At 34.1% G+C, this 21352-nt stretch overlaps 1 protein-coding gene across 1 annotated transcript in view; it reads right to left on the bottom strand.

Moving 5' to 3' along the window:
* LOC113505075 (sperm surface protein Sp17-like) overlaps positions 1-2779 on the bottom strand; it is a 187157-nt gene extending 184378 nt beyond the window's left edge. Inside the window, exon 1 of the mRNA XM_026887584.1 lies at positions 2318-2779. The gene's annotated coding sequence lies outside the window, so the exon portion shown is untranslated. The remainder of the gene's footprint in view (positions 1-2317) is intronic.
* Between the last annotated feature and the right edge of the window lie 18573 nt (positions 2780-21352).

Raw genomic sequence — 21352 nt, 5'->3', positions numbered from 1 at the left:
ACAGCTAAGTAGCAGTGTTTTACAACGAGCGACTGCCTAGCTGACCTCTTCAACCCGGGCAACACGACACCCTTTAGACTAGTAATCTGTCTCCCCGTAACGACTGTCAAAAATGTTTAAATAACAGCCGGGACCCACAATTTACCGCACCTTCCGAAACACAGAAGAACCCGTAATGACATAGATGGTCACCCATCCACGGACCGACTGTATCAAATGTAGCTTAGCCTGTGGTCCATCAACTTGTGCAGTTATAGTTAAGCTACGAGCTGCTTTAAAAAAAACTAAAGTCGAAACGAATAAATTTGAGGACAGAATTAGGAATGTTCAGTGATGTCTGATAATACTTGTCACAAATAGAAAGCAAAATATAGATGTTACTGCAAGTCAACGACCTCGTATATTCAATGAACAGCTGTTTTCACGCACGACCTATAGAGCCTTGTGTTCCGGATGTCTTGAAAGGAAACTTATTTGAGATCGATCGCAAACTGATACTATTTATATTCATATTGCTTATTAACATCTTTGTGGAGTTTTTGTTATATTTCAACAGCTAATAGCAACTAATAGTTGGTAGTTAAAATGGATATAAATTTATTTAATAATTTATTTATTTCATCCTGCTCATTCGTGGCTCACAAGAGAGACAAGTTGAAGAAGAGTTGGGAGACATTTGACCGCCAGTGTGACATTCCAGCATTATAATGATAATTATTATTTATGTTACAAATTACTGAAAAAAAAACACACCAATACCAAATTAGATGTATAAGGGTACTGTTTACTTATTAAGATATCTCTACCGACAGCCCTGCGATACGAGATCTGGAGAAATTGGCAGTCAACAGTGTGCGACTTAGTAAATAAGGATTAATATATATATACTCAAATTAATTTAATCAAAAAGTCCGTCCACTTCATTGCAGCCAGCTAGCGGCATGGCCGCTTTGTATGATTATTATGAATCAATTACTTATCTGACCTCCTCCAAATTATTTACTCAACAACACTATCCCATGATAATTGTTAGAATTGTAATGATCATGGATTGTATCATCTCAATGTATGGTCCGGACCAAAATCAAAGAAAAAACCAACTTATATCGTTAAATAGTCAACCAATAATCAAGGTAAATTGACTATTTCGATTGTAATTTTACTATTAACATAGCAGATAAATATTAATTTGAAAAAAAAATATTATTCATCGTGAAATACAAAACTAAAAAACAAATGTTACATTAAAAATATAATCTTCATTTCCGTTCACTGTTCAATAATTAAAAATTAATATTAAATCTTTATGTTATAATAAGAGCGGCCATTAATGCTTGCAATACATTCAGTTTTCCAGAACTTTCAAAAGGACTCGCCGCCATTACTATTCCATTTGCTAAAAGCCTTTATCCTTAAAATAGCTGGCAATTTATAAATAATTCTACCTCGTAAAAGTAGTGTAAGGTATTTTAATATTAATATTACTCACATACATTTTATTAATTTAAGAAATTTTGTGTTTGAGGTTAATTCTTCTTAAAACTGTTTACAATATTTTTCATTGTAATAACTCTACATTTTGACAACAAATAAAACCTTTTTAAACCGAGTTCTATCACAATTTTAATACTTTTCATATGTATTTCAGTAATTCTTTGCTTAACATTTAACCACAGTATATGAAAAAAAATAGTATCATTGAATATATAGCAAAGAATCTCCTTATTTCACATCTCAATACTAAGGACAACTTTGATAGAGTCAAAAGGTTAAAAAGGACAATTGATAGGACACTAACCTTGTCCCGAAATTGTTTAGACAAGGAGCTAATGCATTATAGTTATGTATGTTAAAAACATACATATATATCAATATGAATTCATTTGTGTGGGTAGTAAAAGTCATTGTATAGAAAGCAACGTGGTTCGAATAAAACATGCGGTTTTAAATACAAAACACCGGTAATGAGTACTAAAAATTCTAGGCTGAAAAATAGCAAAAGTCACGCACGTGTCGTCCTACCCATTTTCACTAAAAAATCCTCTAAAAATAGGCTAACCACTGAAATTAACAAATAAATTTCATATCGTGATAAAACATCATAATTTTAAATTCGTGGAAAACGGATACGGGTTATCATCACAAAAACGTCAAAAAAATATATTTGACAACAATTTGAGTCGACAAAAAAACATTTATATCATTGAATTCTTCTAACGCTCAATGAAATAACAGAAATTCTAAGAAAAATACAACCTTTTTTAAAAAACAAAAATCGAAACTCCAAAATTTAGAAAAAAAATGTTAATTTACTTACAGTTTTAATACACGAACTGTAATCCAAAATACAGCACTACACAAAACGTTTCAAAATGTTTTAAATGTATAGCACAATTTGTATCGCGAAGTTAGCGAGGGAACCACACGACCGTACTAGGCGAGGGTGCGGGAGCGACTAGTCCATGGCTAACTCCCAGAGCCTTATAAATAAATATAATCTTATTGATGATTGAAGAGCACCATCAAAATGTAATTCGTGATTATTGCTGGGTTTTGAGATGGTGAATTGGGAATTTAAAGCGTTTTGAGGTATTGTGGGTAAAAGCAATGTACCAATGAATCAATTTGAAAGTCAAAATTGTTTTTACTTTAAATTTGGATATAGGACGTTCTCTTTCCATCTAATGTAGTATGTAGTAATTAAACTCTTTAAAAATAGCTCTACCGATTTTCGTGGAATTCTGTGCGTGTTAGTTAGGTTTTCAAACCGGACACTTGTTTTTCATCCCCCGGAGTAATTACATTTTTCTTTTTTTTATTCCCCTTCTATTGAAACTATTTTTCTACGTCAGAAATTCGCTAGCTATAAAACATGTTTCTACTGTACGTGTGTGTGTCACTAAACTCCTCCTAAACAGCTGGGGTGATTTGAATAATATTTTTCTATACATTTGGTTGTCGGCCTGCATGGCTTCAATTCCTAAATAAAATCAGCCCTTCAGAACGAAGTTCACCGGATAAACTAGTAATGGTTAATTAAAATTATTCAGAACTTTATCATGTATGATTGTATGTATTATGGTTGTATGAAAGCTGTAAATGTGTGTGTCACAATAAAAAACGTGGGTTCCTATGTCCGTCACCTTTTAAAGTGATATAATCATGGTTGTAGAAGCGGTATAGCGCTATACATCGCGTAGAGTAGCATCTCTCTTACTAAGACGACAATATTAATTTAAGATGTTGGGAGCGATGATTCAATAAAACTAATTTGGCCAGATACGAAATTAATTTTCGCATTTATTTAATTAATTTCCTTTTTATAACAAGGCCTACCAAACTTAGGCAGGCAGTTGTAAGAATGAGAATAATTTAATTACATTTTACTGTGATTTAATTAAATGTCTCATGAGGTAGATACCTTTATTTTAAGGATACTAAGGTAAAAAGGGAACCGCAAAACTAAGACTCCGCTGTCTGTCTCTCAAAAGACTGTATCCACTCTAAGATATGTAATGCTAGTCACGCGGTGGGTTTCAAAAAAATTCAATACCCATTCACAAAGACACCCAGAATCAGGATTCGTGGATCACACAAACGCTTGTCCTAGGCGGGGATCGAACCCTATGCGTGCAGGAAAAAATTCACTATATTTAAAAAAAAATGCGGACAACATCACATACATTGAATTTGTTCTGAACCCAAAGTAAAGCACTTCATCATCATCATCATTCCCCTGCCCTTATTCCAATTATTTTATTTGGGGTCGGCGCAACATGTTATCTTCTTCCATACCTTCCTATCGGCCGTCATCTCACAAGAAACACTCTTTACAGCCATATCGTCTTTCACACAATCCATCAATCGTTTCTTTGGTCGTCCTCTTCCCCAATATCCATCCACATCCATGCTTAACGCCTTCCTTACCACATGATTTTCATTCCTCCGCATATCATGCCCATAGAAATGTGAATTTTTACATTGACCCAACCGGGGATCGGACCCGGGACCTCAGAGCTAGCGACACCTTGAAACCCGTGCGTACGTCACTCGACCACAACATAAAAAGAATAGGTGAGATTAAGCAAGAGTTGGTACTGTCATAAACAATCAATGTCAAATCTTGAAATCCTACTACTATTATAAAGGCGAAAGTTTGCAAGTATGGATGTATGGATGTTTGTTACTCTTTCACGTAAAAACTACTGAATGGATTTGAATGAAACTTTACCACAATATAGCTTATACATCAGAATAACACATAGGCTACAATTTTTGAGGTTTCTAATGTGAGGTCGTAAAAAAACACACTTTTTGCGCTTACATTGCAAACGCTGACTGAATCCTACGAGATAGATCAAAACAATGTACCTACTACAGTATTGTACAACTTAAAAAGGTCTACAAAAAATTCCGTCATGGTATATGTTTATCTCTTAGTTGTCCTCAATGGACTCCTAAACCACTTAACCGATTATAATAAAATTCGCACACCATGTGCAGTTCGATCCAACTTGAGAGATAGGATAGTTTAAATCTCAAGTTATAGTCGCAATTTCTTCTCACCACGCGGACGAAGTCGCGGGCAACAGCTAGTTGGTCATAAACTTGCAACTGTCAAGTTATTCATAACATAAAACCTGATGGCAGACTTACGGACGGACAGCGGAGTCTCAACAAGAAGGTTTTATTCTTCCCCTTTTGATACGGAACCCCAAAAACCAGCACTAAACACTAAACAAAATATACCGTATATTCTTATACACGCAATAGCATATAGGTATCCTATACCACCCTAATGTAATGACATTTCGTCGTCATCCCTTTAGCTCTAAGTGTTTGCGAAGCGTTCGTGTTGACAGTTCAGCTTTTGCTATACTCGTATAAGGAAACTGTTATATTCAAACACACAATATGTTTAGAGTTTAGTATCAAAATTGAACTTTAGTGCGTTGTGATAAGGACGTGATTTTGATGGTAAAATTATTTAATAGTGATGCGTTTTCTAAGTTACATGTGAAGGATAAAGATAAATAAAATAGGACCTTATTTCTTTATGATAAGGACGTTGCTGTTTTTGTATTTGATTGAACGATTATAATGTTGATGACTTCAAGTCGATCTTTTGGACGGTATTAGTTATAATTACAGCCAAGGAACTCGAGATCAATCCCAGGGAAAACAAAAAAAAATCGAATGTTGTATGCGTTTTTCAAATTAATATCATAGCTTCCGTGTTTCGATAGCCACGTAACATAGTGGGTCTTTGGTCTGATCTCTCCCTGGTTATGTTTGATGGCCGTTCCATCGGGCTATGAGAGTAAGGGAACAGAGAGTGCACCTGTCTTAGGGCACACGCTTGTGCACTAAAATATGCCTCCTGCAGCTGGGTGGTGTTGTTCAGGCCGAAATCTGTCAGATACTATCAATATTTTCTCTTCATTTAGAGTTAAACATATCAATTAAAAGTCTTAAAATTTTATATGTATGTTTGTTCCTCTTTCAGGCAAAAACCACTAAATGGATTTCTTCGAAACTCGATACACAGATAGTTTATAACCAGGATTAACGCATAGGATAGTTTTATTTTATGTACCGTCATTTTCCATTAGTTGGACGGTTCCGCGGGCAACAGCTAGAAAAAAACATTCACTGTTATTATGACAAAATATTTTAAATGCCGAAGGTCTCTTAATTACATTATCTATACTAATACTAATACTAATACACAAAGCTGAAGAGTTTGTTTGTTTGAACGCGCTAATCTCAGGAACTACTGGTCCAAATTGAAAAATTCTTTTTGTGTTGAATAGACCATTCATCGAGGAAGGCTTTAGGCTATAAACCATCACGCTGCGACTAATAGGAGCTAAGATATAATGGAAAGTGTGAAAAAACCGGGCAGGTATACCTAAATCATAACTTATATCTTCTACCCACGGGGACGAAGTCGCGGGCAACAGCTAGTGATTTTATACAATCTTTTAAATAAAATACATGTCAAAAATTCTGTATTACAACCAATTAACATAAGTAGATACTTCTCATAAGCACCTTACATCAGTAATTACGTTACACGCTACACAAATTTTATCCATTCCCAATAAAATTTTCAGCAAATATAATTACTTTCGAATATCCAACAAAAAATACAAGATCAGCCTTCAAATGATAAATTAGATTTCAGATAAATCTTTCGACGTGGACACGACAGAGATTGCTCCCTACCGCCATCTTCTGAACTAAGTCAGAAATTGTGGGAGGGAGACAGCGCGCTATTTCACATATAGCGTCATCTCTTTTTCACACGTACAATAATGCTTTAAGAGAAAGTGGTGGGTCCCTGAAGGATAAATTGATGATTCTACTTTAAAAGCGGTATTTTTAGAAAAAAGTAAGAATCTTGATCTTAATATAGATTTCAATTGTCTGAAAGGTCTTGTTCTTTGTAAGGCAGTGTTTTATTTTTACTTTTAAGATTAGGTACAATTCATTTTTGGAAAATGTGTACGTGTTTATAATCGTGTGGCATTGAACACTGTTTCGACTCAAACTATTTACGGGGTTCCGTATCCGGGGTACTAAGGCTACTCCGCTGTCCATCCGTCTGTCACCAGGTCTCATAAAACGTGATAGCCTAGGAATCTAAATTTGCTAGAAGTGATGTTCTTCTTAAACGGTACTATCAAGGTCACGAGTCCAACTAGTACTTGCCCAGCTAGGTCCGTATAGGTCAGTTCCATTCACTATGAATTAAGTATAACCTCAGTTTATATTTACACAACATTTGTCTGCTTTCCCACGGCATAGTAATAAATAAAGCTGCTAATAAATGTTTGATGCTGAATTTCTAGAGATAGAAAACGAGAATTCTGTTTTTAGATTATATTGTGATTCATTGTCATCATGCTGCGGTCATAGGAAAATACAGAGTGACGTGGCAGAGCTACGCGTGAGTAAAGCTCTACCTAAAACATAGTTTATGATTCTTTATCGACCCACTTCTAAAAGGTGGAGGTTCTCAATTCGTCTGAATATTGTTTTTTGTTTGTTACCTCTAAACTTCAGACTGGCTGAACCGATTTAGATGATGCTTGTTTTTATTTAACGTGAAATAGCTGTCATTAAGTCCCATAATTTCATATAATTTTGAACAAATAATACTATTTACTTATAGAAAGTAAAAACTCTCTAGTTAAAACCACATAGTCAATTAATAAACACCCTTGCATACATATGCAAATAATCTGCGCTTCAGGCTAGCTGGTAAACCCAGAACACTTGAGGATACCTACTACCACGTCTCAAAGATATATTCTCAAAATTGTGAAAGCGGGACAGCGCAATACACTCCGTAGACCGTCTCTTTTCCACATCACCAAGAATATTACTTTAAAAGGAAATGGTAGGCTTTAAGCTCAAGCTATAATGGTAGAATTGTGTGTCATTTGCACAACCATAAAGGTTATAACAGTATGTTAGATTCTCGTCTTTGCTAAGCAAATCGAGACTTTATTGCAGTAGTTTTGGAAATTGCTTGCACTGTATAACTGTGAAGATTTTACGTAAAGTTTGAAAATGAAGATAAGGTTCGTTTTACTTTTTCCCGTGTGTGGTAGGTAGGTTGGTTGAAGAATATTATTTTATTTAAGAAGCATTGTTGATAATGTGACTCGATTGTTTTCGTAATAACATACTTTTGAAATTATTTTAGGCCGCTGACAAATTTGACCCTTTTTCCTACTGAAAATCGACGTGTGGAACTGTTAGGCGGCACACCCTTTGCGTCATTTAAAAAAAAACTACGAGTTACACACACACACTTTTTATTAGTTTAACAATTAGGCAGTCACATACACTTAGAATTTACAACGAATTGCCAATATATGGTCTCGCGACAGCGTCCAGAATCTAACTGAACTAAATGTATTACAATATGGAATAAAGTGAATTTAATATGAGTAAATTGCATCATCGCATTACATTTCAGCGGAATAAACCGTGAGAAAGTGAATAATGCTTGTACAGCAATTGCTGCATAGAATGGTGGGATATAACAGAACGTAGGAAAACTTAATTCATCTAATACGTAGCATAGGTCAGGTATGTAACTTTTCAAAAAAAACTAGTTTTCAAGTTAATTCATTAATATTAAATCTAACCAACACAGTTTCGGGCAAAGCCCCCTCACTAGATTAGAAGAATAATTAATAAAGTAAGTAACATTTATAATGCCGTAATTTTTTTTTAGTAAACCAAAACATTTTACTTAAAGGACTGCGAGCTTAACTGAAGTTCGTTCTACCTAAAGATTGTAAGCAACACTCGACGTTAACAGAACCGTGGTTGAATTAACTAGGTTCAAAGGCTTACAGTAATACTATGCAAGTGTGCGAGAGAGATGGAGCTCTACGTCATGTAAGGCGCTATCTCGCTCCCACATCTCATTTAATATTACTTTAAGTAGTAGTGGTAGGGCCTCCGTAACCCACAAGGGATTTATACAGCTCCGCTCGTTAACGTTTTGTTAATTTATGAGTTCAAATCTTTTGTTGGCTAGAGAATTATATCAAAGGTACTGTTATAATGAGATGTAAGCATATTCTAATATTAAAAAAGGGTAAAATGTTTTTTTTAACAGCTATTTGCATTTTTATTAATAGTTTGTTTTACTAAGTAATGAAAGCAGTTTGTTAACACGTCACGTGTAACATCAGAATCGGTTTAGGAGTTCTAGAGACATGGAATTATGATTCTCAAATATACCTGAATAAAAATCCTATAATGATATTTAAGTTTGGTGGAAACAGTTACCAATTAATTGAAAGTTCTTGCTTATAAATCTGAATCGTACATCGCATCAATATGTATAAACAAAAAGACAGTTCCGACAAATAGACAAGAATAACAATTATTAAAAAAAATCCATCCCACCCAAAACTAAGCCTCAGTCTATTTTTTTGCCTTCGTCGGCCACAGAGAATTTTAAAATTCAATGGATAGTAGTATATGTCTAGTTCATGATATACAGCCTAGTAACAATCAGACATTCAAACGGATTGAGGGCCAGAAAGAACACAACGATGCCTTAGTAAAGGGTTCCGTTTTTATGGGTACGGTACCCTAAAAACGCAACAGTAAAATATTCATATACAATACAGTAACATCCAACCGTGACAACGATCTTTATTTGATACCATTGATACACATACAACCTCTTTCCTGCTACAAACATGGTGAAAATATTTCCAACCCTCAAAAAGCGAATTGCGTTAAAGAACCAACCCCTTCCGTGTAGCATCCCTGTCATTTGGGGGTGAAATTGTCCCTTGCAAAGCGAATATGATGTCAGACATATTTGTCATGTTTTATATCGCAGTCTTTGGCTCTCTAGGAGATAAAAATGTGGGTTTTTATGCATGCTCCTAAGATGCCAGGTTTGGGAGCAGTGTGTTAAATATCGGAGTATAAGACCAGTCAATATTGAGGTAATCTTAGATTAAAGATAGGACACGTTTTCAGGTTATTATAGGCTGGTTTTTTTGTTACGATTTTTGATAAGTTAGTGTTTGATGTCGTGGTCTACTTGTTCTATGCATAGATTTGCATGCACGAGGTGCTGGTTTGATCCCAACGCAGGCAAAGTAAAAAGGTGACTTTCAAATTTGTTGTAATTTCTATAAATATGTCTTGCCAGCCTTTTGGGCCCACTCCCAGCCGGCATCGTTGTCGATGAATTTTTTGATGCTTTTTTTTTGTTTTTAATATTCTAAGTGTATATGTTACCAGCCAAACCCGATTTCAGGATAAACTACTTTTGCCTAGGCTAAACTAGTTCTTCCTATACGCGATAGGATTAACTAGTATAGTATACATATATTTAGTTATAGGTGTAAATGAAATAATATCTCTTTTATTTAAATCGGGATGTATAAAATTTGTTAGTACAATTTACAACATTAATTGTATCGAAAAATAGTAAATGCATTAAGAAAGTACGCACCTACCTACTTCAAGATATACGATTGGTACTTGACGACCTCACTCGCGTTCCAAAATATTTCTATAACGCCAGGATAACTCTCAATAGCCGTGTCGTCACAAAGACTCCGCTCAACCGACCCCGGAATCAATCAATCGATTCTGTGAACATGAATGAGTCGTTTATATAGCAAAGAGGTTTAGGTTGACTTCGTATATAAATATTTTATTCACTTATCTTTTAAAAGAGTTTGACTTAATAGTCGTTTAATTTTACAGTTATAGAAAAACTTTAGCAAGGTAAATTTAAAATTTAAGAAAAAACATTTTTCCCATCACGAATCATTGGAGCTGTCTGCCTCAAAATTGAGTTGCAAAAATCCAACCAGAACGACAAACAAACAAGAAAGTAAGTGTATAAAAACGTGTAAACGTAACCTAACCTAAGGAAGAGACGTCGCTGTGCTCTTTGTAATGCGCCGTCTCGCTTCCTCAATTACACCATACCTCCTTCCAGGATCTCGTTGTTAGTTGATAAGGTACATTGAACATCCTCCTATTAATCCTTTAGTGATTACACTACGAGATGAAAAGCTAAGCGCTATGTATACCCATTGGCCTGGAATAATGCCTTAATCAGCCCAAATACCACGCATGGGAGGCTATGGCGCGCCTATGCGATTAGGCTCCAGAATGAACAGACTATGTTCGTTAGTAGAATCTATTTGTGTCTAGGAAATTGAAAAAATCTATATATAAAGTCCAACTGATCGGGATTAATCATGGAATGGTCTAAAAGTTTCACATTGTAATAATTAACTGGAAAAAAATATTGAAAATGACTATTTGTAACAACTTTTATCCATTGTTTGTAACCATTTTCATATTCATAATCATATTATTTATTTGCCTTCCACAATGTTTACCAAGATGTTACAAAATGGTGGACCCTGTAGGGTACAGCAAATTAATCTTATATCTAAAATTATTTAAATAGGTATCTTACTTAAAAATAAACAGGAACATATGATAGGACTTAATCTATACAGTAAATAAACAGGTAGTATCAGTATTAAAAACATAAAATAATATTATTATAATACTAGCTGTTCCCCGCGACTTCGTCCCCGTGGGTAGAAGATATAAGTTATGATTTATACCTGCCCTGTCGCTTCTATTAGTCGCAGCGTGATGGTTTATATATAGCTATAGCCTCAAGCCTTCCTCGATGAATGGTCTATTCAACACAAAAAGATTTTTTTAATTTGGACCAGTAGTTCCTGAGATTAGCGCTTTCAAACAATCAAACTCTTCAGCTTTATATATTAGTATAGATTTTACGGACTACACGGCGGAAAACTTAATTTCAGGACAGTTATCTGCAAAACAGTCTGTCTATTTATATATGACACATTTGTGGGTACATGAATAATCATAATGTGTATCTTGAAAGAGTAACTGCAATATCGATCCCAAAAGTTAATTAAGAAAAACAAGAATATACAATACCAGTCGTTAAAATATTTTATTACTCCATGGAGTCGTCAAAAACTTAATTATTTTTGAGACACGAAAACCTTTGTCAATCTGACAGCAACAGACAAAAAATATCGACCGGCGGCCATTTTGAATTTTCAAGCAAATTATGTCTACATAAAAAAAAATGGACAGAGCTATGTGAATGCATGTTGCTATCTCTGTCGAAACAGAACTATTTTTAGGTTAGTTTATAGACTAGGAGGTGTGTCAAGATTCGATTTCGCTTGTGAATAAATGATAGTATTTGTTTCACGTCTGAAAGCGTAGTCTGAAAAATGTATGTTTCGTGGGCTCAGGAATATGAGTAAAGGATAGCTGCGTCGTCTGTATGTTAACACTAGCCGTTGCCCGCGACTTCGTCTGCGTGGTTAGAAGATACAAGTTATGACTTTTTCTTCGCTCCTATTAGTCGCAGCGTGATGATATATAGCCTAAAACCTTCCTCGATGAATGGTCTATTCAACAAAAAATTTTTTTTTTTAATTTGAACCAGTTGTTCATGAGATTAGCGCGTTCAAACAAACAAACTCTTCAGCTTTATATATTAGTAATTCTAATATATAAAATTACCGTGTCACGATGTTAGTTACTGTACTCCCCCGAAACGACTTAACCGATTTTTATCAAATTTTATATGCGTATTCAGTAGGCCTGAGAATCGACTAACATCTATTTTTCATACCCCTAAGTAATAAGGGTTGATCACACTAAAAAAAGTATTTTATTTTTTGGACGAAATTGTTTGTTTTTTTTTATAATGTGGCATTAAAAATACATACAACTAGAAAAAAATATGGCAAAACAACGTTTGCTGGGTCAGCTAGTAGAAGTATAGATATAGATATTAGTATAGTATTATTCAGAAAAAAATCAACATATTCAAAAGCTTATCAAATACACTTGAAATGTTGTTTTTCATTGGGTAGATGATCAGATTTTTAAAAAGATATGTAATTATACCGCAAACAAATCAATCCTAAAAATCAATCCTACTAACCATATCTTCTACCATTTATTAATAATCTTGATAACCTTTTATACATAAACCATACTCCATTAAAAGGCATTAAAAAAGTCAGAAAACTCAATACAGGGAACACACATTACGAATACACATCTATGGACGCACACCAAACAAAATTATGATAGTATGAACCCTGTACCATGAGACTTTAGCCGATATTATATGTCGCATGTTTGTCGCTACTCGCTCGTAGTACCGTTTGTAGACGCCATACTGTCTGCGATCGTATTTTATCGTAATGAACGTTTCTGTGACGTAATTATGGAACTTGTTTCATTTTAAAATTAATATCTATAGTTAGAAACTATTTATGTATTTATTTAAAGTTTTTTTTACATACAAAAGGGGAAAGAACAATGAAATATTACATAGAAAATCGAATTGAAATCTCTTTCACGTGATAGATGCTTTAACGCTTTTATTTCATGACCTGTATGAAGGCTTCGGCTACTTCCACGAACTACACTACTATTAAGAAATTGATTTGATATTTACTTTTTTTTGCCAACTTTCCTGTTACTGTGTTATAAGGATTCAAACAATACTTAAATCATACAATTCAGTGTAGGCATTTAGAAGCTACGGAAAAATAAAGAGACGCATACATACATGCATGCTTTCTGAAGACATTACAATTTACGTATTGGTTGTCTGTGTAATATTGTTTTGTGTTCTAATTCTATCCGTTTGAAGAATTCATTAGGGAATTTAAAAGTTTTAGCACAAAGGGACCTTTTTCGTTAACTCGTTTGTTCGAAAATTAGCAGTCGCCAAGTTATTCGTTGATTTTATAAATTAAGAGTAATCTAATTTAATAGCATTCTAAAAAAGAGAGTAACATAATACTTAGGCTTTTACGTTTCAATTCCTGTCAGGTTTTGCCATGAACTTGTGCAAAAAACTAAAATGAAAAGCTCTCAATACGTTACACTAATGGCTCTACGCGCGCAATGGTTACAAAATGTCATTCTTATTGAGAAGAACTGTTAAAAAAGTCCATAAACTCCAACTAAAAATGAATATTTTTCATAATTTATCAGAACCATTCACAAAACCCACTATACTAAAAAACACAAACACATCTCTCTCCTAGTTCTCGGACCAAAGTAACGAATCAATTTATAACGATACGATGTCGACAGTTGGTGCGTCACGCGTCTCGTGGTACCGGCCGCGCGGGGAGCAAATTCGCGCCGAGACGTGATGTCTGTGCAAAATACAGACTAATGAAAATGGACAATGGGAATTATTCTTTTTGTAGCTGACATTTTTCTTGCTCCATTCGTTAGGTTTTTGGCTGTTTTCGTGTTTATTCTGTTTGACTGGATTTTGGTGTAGATCGGGTTGGAAGGTTTTTAAGCAGAGTGTAATGGAAATGTACTTTGAGTGAACAAAAATCGCATGTTTTTTGGATTTATTTGGGTTCAGGATGTCAGTAGGTCTTTCGATTAGTCAAAGTTTACTTTTATATTTCAATCTTAATAAACCACATTATGAATTACATCCACGAAAAACAGACTTTTTGTATAGCTTATAATATATGCTTCAATGAGGCTTAAACTGCTTCAACAGTCTGAATAAAAATCACAGGCACACGTAACTTTAAAATGCAATTTATATTTTCAGCAATATCCTAAAGGTTTTAAAATAATATTCAGCGAAAATTTTCCATTTCCAACAACAATACCCGTTCATAATCCAATATAGTCCCCTATCACTGTCTATAGCTACACAGGTCTATGGCAACCGCCCGGAGACCGTTGCTAGGCAACGAGCGAACGTTCCCCCGACGCGAGCCACGCTCCGATTTCGTTGCGTACCTATTTTGAATTTTTAAATCTACGCTCTCGAACATTTTGAAACATGGCCGCTTTATAATTAAAATTGACGTTGACTGTCAATGCTGTCATTTCGAGATTTGAATATGGAATAAATTACTTTTTATTGGCCGTTAAAGATAATTAGAATTTTGAGGGTTATGGTTTTAATGGACCGTGGTTTTATTTTTTTTCATCACGGTTTTACCAACATGGGTGTCGAATTATCTGAAAAAATAGCCTACATAGTACATAGTACACAGCTATACGCATAACTAATATGATTTACGTCGGCGAAGTAAAAACCACATTCCTAACAAGATGTAGACTAAAGTATCATACAACTTTATAATCTGGTTGTTTAAGAATATGCAGATGAATAAGTGACTTCATCCAAGACATCTATCATAACGCATTGGATACAAACTCTAAAAACGGCTGAATTATTGCGCAGTCATGGCAGCCAAACGATGGCTTATAATGCTGTCTACTGCTACATTTTATATCACATACGTTATTGTACTATAATACTACGTCAAATCTTAGGTCACTCCAACAATATTACCCTACTATAGCCAAGAAGATATGAAAAGAGTTTTCTCATTTTTTATTTCAATAACTAGCTGTTGCCCGCGACTTCGTCCGCGTGGTTAGAAGATATAAGTTATGATTTATACTTTCCCTGTTTTTTTCCACATTTTCCATTGTATCTTCGCTCCTATTAGTCGCAGCGTAATGGTATATAGCCTAAAACCTTCCTCGATGAATGGTTTATTCAACAAAAAAATATTTTTTCAATTTGAACCAGTAGTTCCTGAGATTAGCGCGTTCAAACAAACAAACTCTTTATATATTAGTATAGAAGTATAGATAATGCATAACTTGACTTTTCTCGAATCTTGAAATTCAATTTATTAACTTATTAATTATAGCGGAATCTGCCGATAAATCCAAGCAAACTACCATGTACGTAAGCATGAGTAAATCGGTAGTGCTAAATTAATAAGGAATCATTAACACGACTTAATGAAATATAGAAATTGAACTGGTATTTACGGCTTAAGTCGTTCTGTACTTGGGCACTTTTTCTATAGTTGGGAGAGTGTGATAGCGCACTACAGGGCGTATAACGTCGTCTCTCTACAATAATTGTAATTATATCAGTTAAATTAGTGGTGGTAGTCCTTTTAGCCCCCAGACATTTTTTACACGTGGGCCTACAATATGCCAAAATATCCCATTAGTCCCTATTGGCCGACAGACATTCCAAATGCACCAGACGTTGCACGGCGGTTCAGGTTTAGTCAGTAAGTATCTGACACTACCGACTTCTCCCCCGAGGAAGTGAGTGTCCGTGAGAATGTCCTCGTCTTACCAAAAACAGGGCCTCTAAACAAAAAACTATATATTTCAATACATAAATGTCCTTTCGAAAATAAAATGTATTTGTATCTGTTATCCAGTAGTTCTAGTCAACCCACACACTTACGAACCTTATATATTCCTATATAAGTTTCTCGAATAATCCAGGGTTTTTATTTATTCAGAAAGGCTTTTTATGTACCGAATTGAATGACGATCCTGCCTTACCAAAGGGTATTGAGTAATCCAATAAAATGGGATGTGGAGATATACTGTTTCATGTAAAATACAAAATAGGCCATGGTAGGTTAAAGCCTTTCACCGTGTAAAAAATAATGAGGACAAAGTTTAAAAAAAACACCTTGTGGACTAAGAACCTTAATCTTTGTGCCACGAGGTCTTTACAAACATTCAAGTCACGTGTACATAGACTCTGAACAAGCAATCGTGGGAGATGAAAACGCTTGTCCTACGCGAAGATCGAACATGACACGTCGCACACAGTGAGTTTAGCGTGGTGAAGTGATAGAAACTGGTGAAGCTGGAAGCAGGGGTAGACCAAAACTTGAAAAAGTGCCTTCCCTGCAGTAAAGTGAAAAAAGGAATTCAATTCAGAGACAGACGAACATAAGGTGGAGCATTCGTTTTTACACTTTGGTTGGGGACCGCTAACAAAAGAATGATGACTATCTATTGTGTCCACATTCCCAAGCATTGCCCGTTTATCCGGTATTAATTTCTATTATAAGAAATACTCGAATCTTACTTCTCTTGATTAATTTGTCCCACAATATGAAATTTCAGCAATTCCCCGAAGAATATTATTTTCGGGGAATACTATTGTACTCCTAAGGGACTGTTTTTTATTTTTGGAATTCTTTTAATGCCCTTTAAGGACAGGTTTGCCTCAAATAGAATATTTTTTTGTGTTCAGTTTCTTGTCGATGTATTTTTTTATATTATTTAAAAGCAATAGGCTTATGATATTTATATTTGTTCCCAAGAATTATTTTTAGGAAATTTTTAATTTTTCGTCGTATCTTTCATACCGATAAAAAGACTTTGATGAATTATTTGTATCGTAAAATGTACCGTTCATAGAAATATTAAAGTAATAAATGAAATCTCCAACTTGTGATCTGATAGCGAAGTGATTTCCTTATAATTTATTCTTACATTTTCCGAGAGATTGTCTAAACAGATTTACCGGTAAAACCTTAAATTAACCAATATTGGCTTTTACAGTATCATCTGCCTATTTGCACAGTCGTGCAAAAAAAACTAACTTAAAAAAGCAACATTCAATGAAATTTGCGTTTAAAATCAGCCATTTTACAGGCAAAATTTAATAAAACCCAGTTAATCACAATAACGGCAAAGTGGCAAACAGACATGGCGTCCAAAATTGAAAATACATCAAATAATTTGCACGAATTTCGAGGGTAGTCAAACAATTGTGAGGCAATAAACGAAATAATTAAACAAATTATTTGCATACAGCGTGGAAGCGGAACAATTATCATTTTGATTAAATGGCGGTATTAAATCATGAAATAATGTTACATTCAACGTTTAATTGTTAAGGAAGAAGAACATGTTCGGCTAAAACTAATTTGATTGCATCTATTTTGCTATACTATTAAGCTGAAGAACAGTTCGAATACTATTTACATGGCTTTCTAAATAAAAATCCTCAATACTTGATCTATCGATTTCATAACAAAATCCGTTTAATTACGAGTCAGATTTGCGACAAAGAGAGCCCAGTGTTAATAGGGCAAAAAAACATTTGCATCGTCTCTCTTCCACACTACTACGTCTAACTTTAAGAGGCAAATGGACTCCTAAAAACAATTCCAATATACGAATATTTTTAATGAAACACGCAAAAACAACCGCTTGTAATTTTAATTCAATAAAAATGAATTAATTATAAAACATGGCCGTTTGCTGTTCACATTATAGCTTCATATAAAATACAGAGATTTTTAATTCCATTTCCATTTGAATATTAATTAAGATCTATGTTTCTTGATAAGGTGTCGACGGACGGCAGAACGCTGTATTTCAAGCCTCTGTTATTACAATATGCTAGATATTTTATTGAATTCGAACTATTGATTTTGAATGCGATTTGAAAATATAACAGTCTGAATTTACGTGAACATACTCTGTCTTATATATAAAAATTATCATCAACTGCCATAGCTATGAGAAAACTTACACGGAAAGGATAAAGATAAGGAAAGGAGTGGAGTACAACAAATAGGTTGAATGACAATAAATTTGAGAGTTGTGGGACAAGTATCTTAGGTTATATGAAAACTATATTTAAAATAAATACATTAAATAGTATTTTTAAAGATCAAAAACGTACAACCTAGTTCAAAGAAAAACAACTGAAAAAAACTTGATAAAATTGATATGACCAAATGGCAACTATCTCAACAAAATTGGTTCATACAGTCTGAAGTTCTTAGGTCACAAACTTAAAAATAGACTGATTGAGAACCTCGTCCTTCACGAAGTCGGTTCAAATGATAATTTTAACTAAACGTCACGAAGCCAGAGTGTGTATAATAAAATACACACAGACGCATCACCATCAAGGTTTTATTAAGATGGCATGAACGAACACGGTTGTGCACTTTTCATAAACTCTCACACCTGAAATATAAGGTGTGAGAAAAGTATGCCCTAAATTAGGTACGACTACTTCATATAGGTGCTAAGTATAAACGCCATTAGAATGGAAACTTTTTAGACCAGGGCCCCGATTCTGCTATTTACAAAGGCCGATGAATCGATGGAAATTGGACTAAATTTGAAATTATTCCTATTTTCTTATGCATTTTCCCAACACAACAATTGAAAATTAATTGTATTGACCTTGAGTGTACCGTCCTATACTAAATTTAAAATTATTGTGTAAAATGCTTAAGAGAATACGAAAACTGTCATTTTGAGACAATATTCAATCATTCATAGGCCATTGTAAATAGCAGAATTGGGGCCCTGTTGGCTAGTTAGACTTCGCAGAGCTGTAACGCTGATGAGTGGATCAAATGTATTGAACTGACAAGACAAAGTCAACTCGTGTTGGAAAGTGGACCCCACGTAGAGCAAACATTTGAGAACCATTGAATGACTGAGTATTTTGCATGTGACTTGAATTTTTGAGTAACTTTCCGCGTCACAAGAATTTATTTACTTAGAGCGCGATTCGTTCTTTATTTTAGCAAAAAAAAATCTGTGTCACAAACCGGGTAATCTGTATCACGAATAAGGGTACTAAGTATCACTTTTTAAGGTGAAAGTACTATAACCAGATCAGATATTTGCTCACCCTTCACCGCAATGCAGGTCGTTCTCGCGAAACTGAGGATGCCGTTCAAATACACTAAAGAAAAACAAAATTGCAAAAAGAAAGTGATCACTCATCAAGTTTATGACAAAATTACTGTTGCTCATGTTACCTAGATTCCTATTTCTTTGTTATATTTCCTATTTTGTAGTTGTAGTCTACCTACTAAGGTCTACTACATACAACCTGGCGGCAGACAGACTGATAGACTGCGTAGTATCCGTCCATAGTAGGGCTCCAATTTTATCCTTTAAAAACGAAACGAATTATTGCGTATTTTTTAATTCACTTAAAATTTTCTGTCTCGAGTAACTACTGTTAGTTAATTTTAATCAGTTTTATAATGTTTAACCCGCTTTTCTCTAAAGGATACAATAACAATGTTTTATTAAGTTTGTTCATTTAATCCCCTAGCGTAAACTTATACCGGTAAAGTTCAGGGAAAGCCTCCGCAGAGAGCCTACCACCACCTTTAAAGGAATATTGCTACAGGTGTGTGGAAGCGAGACAACTCACTAAACAGTGTAGAGCGGCATCTCTTTTCCACAATTGCAATTATGTTACTTTCGGAGTACCAAGTACATATTTCATGTGTATCGTACTAATATTATAAGCGTGAAAGTTTGTTTTTATGAATGAATAGATTTTTGTTTGTCTTTCAGACAAAAACCACTGAACGGATTTAGACGAAACTTCGTACACAGATAGTTTATAATCAGGATCTGTTACATTGGATAGTTTTTATCCTGTTTTTATGTTCCCGTGGGATCATTTTCGAAGTGCAGCGAGCAGGCCGCAGGCCCGAGTGCAAAGCTAGTTGTATCATAATATGGTATCTACAGATACATATACATGGAAACGATTTTAATTTCAATTTCTTAAGGATTTTCATTGACCCAGCAATTTTTTTTTCTAGTTGTATGTATTTTTAGTGCCACATTATAAAAAAAATAAAAACAAACAATTTCGTCCAAATAATAAAATATTTTGTTTTCAGTGTGAGCAAGCCTTATCACTAGGGGCATAAAAAATAGATGTTGTTCTATTCTCAGACCTACCCAATTTGTATACAAAATTTTATAAAAATCGCTCGAACGGTTTCGGAATAGTACGGTAACTAACATCGTGACACGGGAATTTTATATATTAGATTTTAAGATTTTTGAAGGCTTTATTAACAAAATAAGCATAAATAGATGCTTATTTTGTTAATAAAGCCTTCAAAAATCTTCATAAGTCATGCCTCCATTATATTACAAATACCACTTTCTATTGTTACGTAATATCAATCACAAGTATTTTTGTAACACTCATATTGGTATGTTAGCAATAAAAAGACATTAATGTAGCAATGTATACACAATTACTAACATTTACCATAAACAAAAATGTAAAAAAATCATATTAGTACTCGATATTGCATTTGTAGAAGACGTATTTCATAGACGTAATTGTATTATTCAAAACGAACTTTTTTATAACGTTTTGAGCGAGATGAATATTTTTTTTTATGAACGGTGGATTTTTTTGGCTTTTGAGAAACATCAGTGTTAACATTTTAAAAATATACTTTTTAAGAACGAATACCTACTTCTCCATAATAAATTATAGATTTTTTTTCTAGAAACACAAATAGTCTTTTTTAACGATCATTTTTTTGTCAGTGTGACTTGCTGTCTATGTCATCAACTTGGATATGTTTTTGTTACCATGTGTCGAATGAAACTGAGATATAGTGAAGGCACCATTACGCCGTAGATTACAGAAAAAAATATTTTAAAAGGTAAATGATGTGTTTATTTCAATACTTATTTCTTTCTTAAACCAACCCAGGAAATGTGTAATAACTAGACAAAAAGTTTGTTTACCAAAAAGTCACACTAACGTATCAATGCAAAATACTTTGAAAAGCTAACTAGTTGCTAATGTCGCTATAATAATATTAGACCTCGTGTCAGACCCAGAAGAAGATGGAAATGACAGACTGAATGGTAGACGGGGATGACAGGAAAGAGGGTAGGGGAGGCCTTTGCCTTGCAGACTTTCCTAGGGCTTTAATGATTAGTACTAATAATACTAAGATTATTATTACTTTGTACACTGTAATAAATCATTCAATATTTTATTTATTATATACTTTTAATTATAATAAAAATCTATTTAACATTTAATAAAATAAAACTACAATGGCTAAACTTTTTCCTTTTAACTCTAGGATCAAAGAAAAGGTACTTCTACATTTTTTTTAATCTCGTCTTACCATCC

The sequence above is a fragment of the Trichoplusia ni genome, chromosome 24 (genome assembly GCF_003590095.1).
Source record: "Trichoplusia ni isolate ovarian cell line Hi5 chromosome 24, tn1, whole genome shotgun sequence".
Classification (NCBI taxonomy): domain Eukaryota; kingdom Metazoa; phylum Arthropoda; class Insecta; order Lepidoptera; family Noctuidae; genus Trichoplusia; species Trichoplusia ni.
Note: the sequence above shows the minus strand (reverse complement) of the source record. Positions and strands in the feature narration are given on the sequence as shown.